The sequence below is a fragment of the Hibiscus syriacus genome, unplaced genomic scaffold (assembly GCF_006381635.1).
Source record: "Hibiscus syriacus cultivar Baekdansim isolate YM2019G1 unplaced genomic scaffold, ASM638163v2 tig00116984_pilon, whole genome shotgun sequence".
NCBI lineage: Eukaryota > Viridiplantae > Streptophyta > Magnoliopsida > Malvales > Malvaceae > Hibiscus > Hibiscus syriacus.
In genome coordinates, this window is record NW_024063507.1 from 2336102 (window position 1) to 2343058 (window position 6957).

Below are 6957 nucleotides of genomic sequence, written 5' to 3' on the forward strand. Positions count from 1 at the left end.
GTGATGTATATATGGCAAAATGTAATCACTATCCGAATTCGATAACCCACTTCCAAAGGCCACTTCGAATCCACCTTGCCACCGAGAGCCCTGGAGTCACACCATTGAGCTCTTTGTAAGTAAGCACTTTGAGATTCAACCCTGGGAAAAACATCATCACCATCTTTCCTTTTTTTCCCTACTATAGTTTCCATAACCAACAAAATCACTCCCAAGAACCCCAAAGCAACAATAGGCTCGACAATGCTTCCCACCAAGACATTAGTTTTGAACACATGTTCCTTCACAACTCTTGGCACCCTAACATAAAAGACATTCTTGTTTGGACCTATGTTCCTCAACTTCAACAAAGTCGCGTACACAGTCTTACACAGATTAGTCCCCCGTCATGATACTGTAAACACCCATTTTTCATCCGGGATTTATATTGCATTTTTCTATTATTTTAGTTATACAAATATATAGAATTATGGTTTTTAATATATATATATGTATGCATATATTGTTTTGAAAATATATAGTTTTGAAAATATATATTTTTAAAATATATATATATATAGTTTCTAAAAATATATATTATATATTTTTTAAAATATATATAGTTTTGGAAAAAATATATAGTATTTTTAAATATATATATAATTTTTGAAAACATATAATTTTGAAAATATATATTATATATTTTAAAATATATATGGCTTTATTCCAAAAAATATATCTATATATATATATATTATTTTCTTATTTTTTTAATTTTGATTGCAGATCTAATTATTTTTAATCCAATATCTAGTCCATGTGAAGTTCAAAAAGATCCAAATTAGGGAATATCCAAGACCAACAATGGATAAGCCCAAACGGGAGCCCACCTGCCTAACCCATCAGAGGAGCCCGTTTGTCCAAGATTAATCAAGTTAGGGTTTTTTACATAATCCTAGGTGCCGCACGAACAAGACCCTTGGATCAAGGTTCAATGAATGGCCAAGATCGAAGCAGATTAAGGGTTTCAAAACCCTAGACTTTATATCACATGCGCAACCAAATCAGGACCCTTGGATCTGGCACCTTGATCCAACGGCCAAGAAGGTCTCAGAACATTCCAGATTTAGCAAGAAGACATCAAAGGACACCGATCGGCCTAAGATCGGCGCTTGAAGACCACACGCCGAAATTCACAACAATAATTTTGGAAATTTATCATGATATGCAACCAGATCAATCAACAAAAATAAATGAGGCAATCAAGAGAAAAAGGAAATGTTTTCCTTTTAATAAACCCAAGTCGAATCCAAGAAGGTAACCAAAATCAGAGAAATGAGAACATGCATGGTCAAAAACGCAAAAGAATCACATCAGACCAAAAAGGAAAAAAATCATCTGCCCTTGATTTCGGGATCACATGAACACCGTATTTAGGTGAAAATGTTCCCCACCCAAGCTGTAATACCCCAAAATTTATATAGTGACCAAAATGCAAAATTTGAAAGTTAAGTGACCAAAGTATAAACTATGGAAAAGTTTAGGGACTAAAATGGTAATTTTAAAAAGTTATAATTTGGCCCCGTAAATAAATAATTTACCTCAAGAATAAAATTTTTGCGTGAATCAAAAATTTAGTACGGAATTTATATTAAAAAGTTATAAAGTGATAAAGTTTGAGGAAAATTTGATAAAACGAATCGAATATAAATTTCAGAAAAAACTCAAGGATGATAAATTAGGCCTAAAAATATTATTTCCAAAATTTAAAATGTTGGAAAATAATATAAATCTTTGGATTTTATGATTTAATTTCCATGTTTAATTTGGAACGTTGGATTAAAGTGGCAAGATTGTAATTTTTGGAAAAAGGCAAGGGCAAATCAATAAAGTAATATCTTTTTGTTCATATTTGACTATAAGAAGATGATAAGGTTGAGGTGTCTTGGTTGGATGGTAAATATGAAGTTTCATTAAGGGTAAATTGGTCTTTTCCTAATTAAATAAATTTAATATTCATTAAAGTTTAAGTTAAAGATAAATTAGCATGAAATTAATATAAATTCTTGCCAATTTGTTATCATCTTCTCCAAACTTGTCGTGAGCTCTCCTAAGGTAAAAAAATGATCAATTTGAAAAACACTATCTTTTGGTACCAATTATGCTTGCTAAACTAGCTTGATTTAAAAAATACCCAAATATGAGGGTTTGTGTTCACACTAGAGCTCATGAAATTGATGACGACTCTTAATTTTTTAAGGTTGTAGATTCATTTTCAAGCTTGATTTATGATTAAAACATGTTCAAACTTCCTAGAAATGATTCTATGATTTTCGGCCAAATGATGAAATTTTAGAACTTTGTTTTTTGATGAGAGTTGATTAGGTCTTTGATTGTAGAGATTTTGTAAGGTTGATCGGAAGTTGATTTTAATCTTGAATTGAATCAAAATCGAGCAAAATCATGACAACCTAGTTTTAAAGGTTAAAACATTTGACCATGGTATTTTTTAATGAGGAAAAATTATATAAGGGTTGGAAATGATGTAGGAAGTATGTTACAAGCCTTAGAAAAAATTTGGAGACCATTATGTAATTTTTTAAAAGTTGGGGGACAAATTCAACAATTTTGGAAAAGTTATGAATGGTTGTGTAATTTTTTAATAGTTGATGTACTATGATGGAAATTACTGTTTTGGAATTGAAATGAGTGTTAAGATGTGAAATATGACCATTTTGGAAGTTTGAAAAGTTTGGTGATTTAAGTGCAATATTCATATCGTTGGGGTGTTTAAATGTAATTATGCCTTTGGAAAAGCAATTGGTTGGTAATAATTTCAATGCTGGATTTTTTGTATTAAAAATTTAAGTGATAAAATGGTGAAGGACCATTTTGTGTAAATTGGAAATGTTGGTACCAATATTAAAATGAATTATTAAGTGTTAAGCATTTTGGTAGAAAATAAGTATATTATGGATATTTTTTTAGAGATGTGGTTATGTTAGTACAATACTAACATATGTATCAATATCGGTGATTTTGTAGAGATTGTGATTGATTTTGTGATCGAAGCAAATTCGAATATAAAAGGATCTAGTGTGGAAAATAGTGAGGCACATCTTTTGATATATATATATAGTGTCAAGATGAGTGCAATGCATGCATGACTTTGTACATAATTGTTTTATACATCATCAGGAAGACTTGCTACAAGTCTACCTTATTTATATCATCATGATATTATGTCATTTTTATAATTTCGACATGACATCAATATGTCACAGTGAGCAATTATAATGCATTGATCGCGGATAAATGTGATATATTGCCATGGATTTTATTTTGGGTATGAATTGCCCTAATATTAATTATATGGTCATACGATGTCATGGATGAATAAATTATACTATATGCCCTAGTAAGTCGTTGAAGGACATGGTATAGTTAGCATGCCATAGAGTATACAACTGCAGGTTTATATTAGCGCTATAGTGTGTAAGGGCACTAAGTTTATATGGTGGGCACGACCTTATGTGCAAGCACTACGGTGCATATCTTACTTGAATACCCAGGTCTTCATAGATTTACTTATAGGCTATAGTTATCGGTAAAAATGATAATATTTATATTATATTATTTTGATCATGGTAAAATATTGGACATGCAGGTAACGTGATCATATGGCATTTGAAATGACATTAAATTTCATGCATGAGTTGTATTGCACTGGTTATTGTTTTAATTGCCTCACTAAGTATATACTTAGCGTGTGATGATTTTCATGCGTAGGTAAAAGACATGATTAGAAGTAAAGAGTATAAAGCAACTCCAAGCATCAAGGAATATACTAAAATATCAGTAAGACATCTTATTATGTAATTTTGACTTAGTTTAGTGGCATGTACTTAAGAATATCCTATTAGCTCTGTTTAACTATTTTGAAAATTGGTTTGTAATGGATAAACTGAATTATTTTATGCTATTTTAAATATAGATAATATGAATCAATATTATTATTTTGAGTAGACGTATTTAATATACATATATATATGTTTTAAATATCATGTGATAGTTTTACTTGAGATAATATTTTTATATTATCAATTATCATTTTTAAGAAAATAAATTTGAAAATCACTTTTGGAATTGGAAAATGTTTTAAAAAATTCATGTGACATCTATAATTTGTATTGATATAATTATACCGGTTTTAGGTGTTACATTTATTGGTATAAGAGCTTTTGATTTAGTTGTTTCTAGACATAGAAAAAGTTTATACTAAGTCAAGAATGTATATATGCCACTTGAATGTCAAACGTTTACTGATAGTTCTATATATATTATGATGATGTTTATTAGTGAATAAAGTTACTCTTTACTAATATAAGATGATTTTGACCATGTTCATATGTCAAATCATCAAGAATCTAGTAGGGCAGGCAAAACATATTACACCTGCACAAAGTGTGAGTAATGAGGTGAACCAGAATCCTCCTAATGCTCAGTTGAATGTAGAGTCGTCTAGTTTAAATAAACATGATATTCTAGTGCAATATTGAAGAATTTTCCTTCAGGAATTTGACAATATAATTAATCACTGAACCCCAATGTCAGTTTTAAAAGAACCGAGGAAAATGAGAGCTCCTGAATTTCAAGGCAATACAAAAGCTAATCCAATGGCTGTCGATTTCTAGTTGAATGAAGTTAAGAACATGCTGTGTAGGATTCCTTGTGATGATCAGGGGAAGTTAGAAGGGGTTGTATCTCTACTGATGGAGCAAGCCAATGTATGGTGGAATATAATCTTTGTATGAGTTTCCCCTGAGCAGATCACATGGGAATTCTTTCTGAGAGAATTCAAGGAAAAATATATTGGGGATGTTCGTCAATGATATGATGCAACAGTTCCTGAACTTGAAGCAGTCCGACAGAACAATTTACTAGTATGAATGTGAGTTTCACAAGTTGAGTCAATTCACTTTGGAGTTTTTTCGACTGAGAAATCCAGAATTGATAGGTTTGTTTTTGGATTGATCCTGAATACAAAGAATTTTGGTTTCTTATCATTTTACTTCTTTTCAAGAAGCGGTAAACAAGGTTAAAGCTATGGAGAAAGTTGACCTTGAAGATCAAGAGGTGAAAAAGGCATAGACGAGAAAAAGATTTGGAAGCTCCTACTCTGCACCATTTTCTAAACGCAATAAAGATCAACAGCAGAAAAGTTTTACCTCCTCAGTATCCACAAGAAGAAAGGGATTTTCTGGAAGGAAATCAAAGCAGACCCACACAGCTTCAGCAGGTACCCAAAGTTCAGTATTTCGTCCTACTACAGAGTGTAAGTTATGTAGAAAGAGACGTTTGGTCAATGTTGGTTTACTGAGGGAAAATGTTACAACTATGGTAAGCGAGTCATTTTCAAAGGCATTATCCAGAGCTATATCCAGATCAGTCGGTAGCGAGACCCCAGAAGGGTAGATGTGGCAAAGTAGGCAAACCATGTATATCTGAGGCTACATCCAATGTGAGGGCAAGACTACTACTTGAATTTATCATATCAAGACTGATGATGACAGAGATGCTCATGAGATTATAGCAGGTACCTTTTATCTCTATGATGAACATGTTTTTGTATTGATTGATCCTGATTCTATTTACTCTTATATTAGTGCAAATCTGGTTAGAGATAGGGGAATCTCTTTAGAACTATTTCTAGTGATATTGTGGCAATCAATCCGCTGGACAATAAAGCGAAGATTAGTTGGATTTGTAATGAGTGTCTGATAAAAATACAGGGAGTAGAATTTCATACAAACATGTTGGAATTGCCTTTTGAGGAATTCGGGATAATCTTAGGTATGGATTGGTTATCTTCCTACTATGGTTGGGTAGATTTTCATTTGAATAGAATGTTTTTAAAGGATGTAAAGGGTTTAGAGATAATATTTGTTGGATAAAGGGTAAATCCCTTATCCAATGTGATTTCAGCTTTTATTGCTAAGAAATTGATGTCACAAGGATGTCAAGTAATTTTAGCGAATGTGTTGGATACAAGAACTATGGAAATTAAGTTGGAAGACATTTCAACAGTACGAGAGTATCCAGAGGTGTTTCCTGATTAGTTACCTGGATTACCTCCAGACAAAGAAATGGAGTTTGGTATTGACGTATTTCCAGGTACGACGCCTATTTCGATGACTCTTATCGAATGGCCCCGATAGAGTTAAGGGAATTAAAGGCACAATTGCAAGAGCTGCTAGATCAATGATTCATTATACCGAATATTTCTCCTTGGGGTGCACCAGTGTTTTTCGTGAAAAATAAAGATGGTCAATGCGATTATGCATAGATTATCGACAGTTGAACAAGGTGACTATCAAGAACAAATATCCTCTTCCGAGGATTGATGACTTGTTTGATCAACTTAAAGGAGAATTAATTTTCTCTAAGATTGATCTTCGATCGGGATATCATCAATTAAAGATTAAAGAGGAAGATATTCCAAAAACAACTTTTAGAACATAGTATGAGCACTATGAGTTCGTGGTAATGTCGTTTGGTTTGAAAAATGCCCTGGTAATATTCATGGATTTGATGAACCGAGTATTTCAACCTTACTTGGATCAGTTTTTTTAGTATTTATTGATGACATTCTGGTATACTAAAAGACAAAGATAGAGCATGATGCTCATCTTTGTACTGTGCTCGAGATACTTAAGGATAAAAAGTTGTATGCCAAGCTATCGAAGTGTGAGTTTTGGCTGTCAGAAGTTTCTTTTCTTGGTCATGTGGTTTCGACAGAAGGCATAAGAGTTGATCCTAAGAAGGTTCAGGAAATAGTGGAGTGGAAACCTCAAAGAATGTTACCGAAGTTTGAAGTTTCTTAGGACTTGCTGGTTATTATCGAAGGTTCATAAAGAACTTTTCGATGATTGCTTCTCTGTTGACCAAGCTCTTAAGAAAAGATGTTTCATTTACATG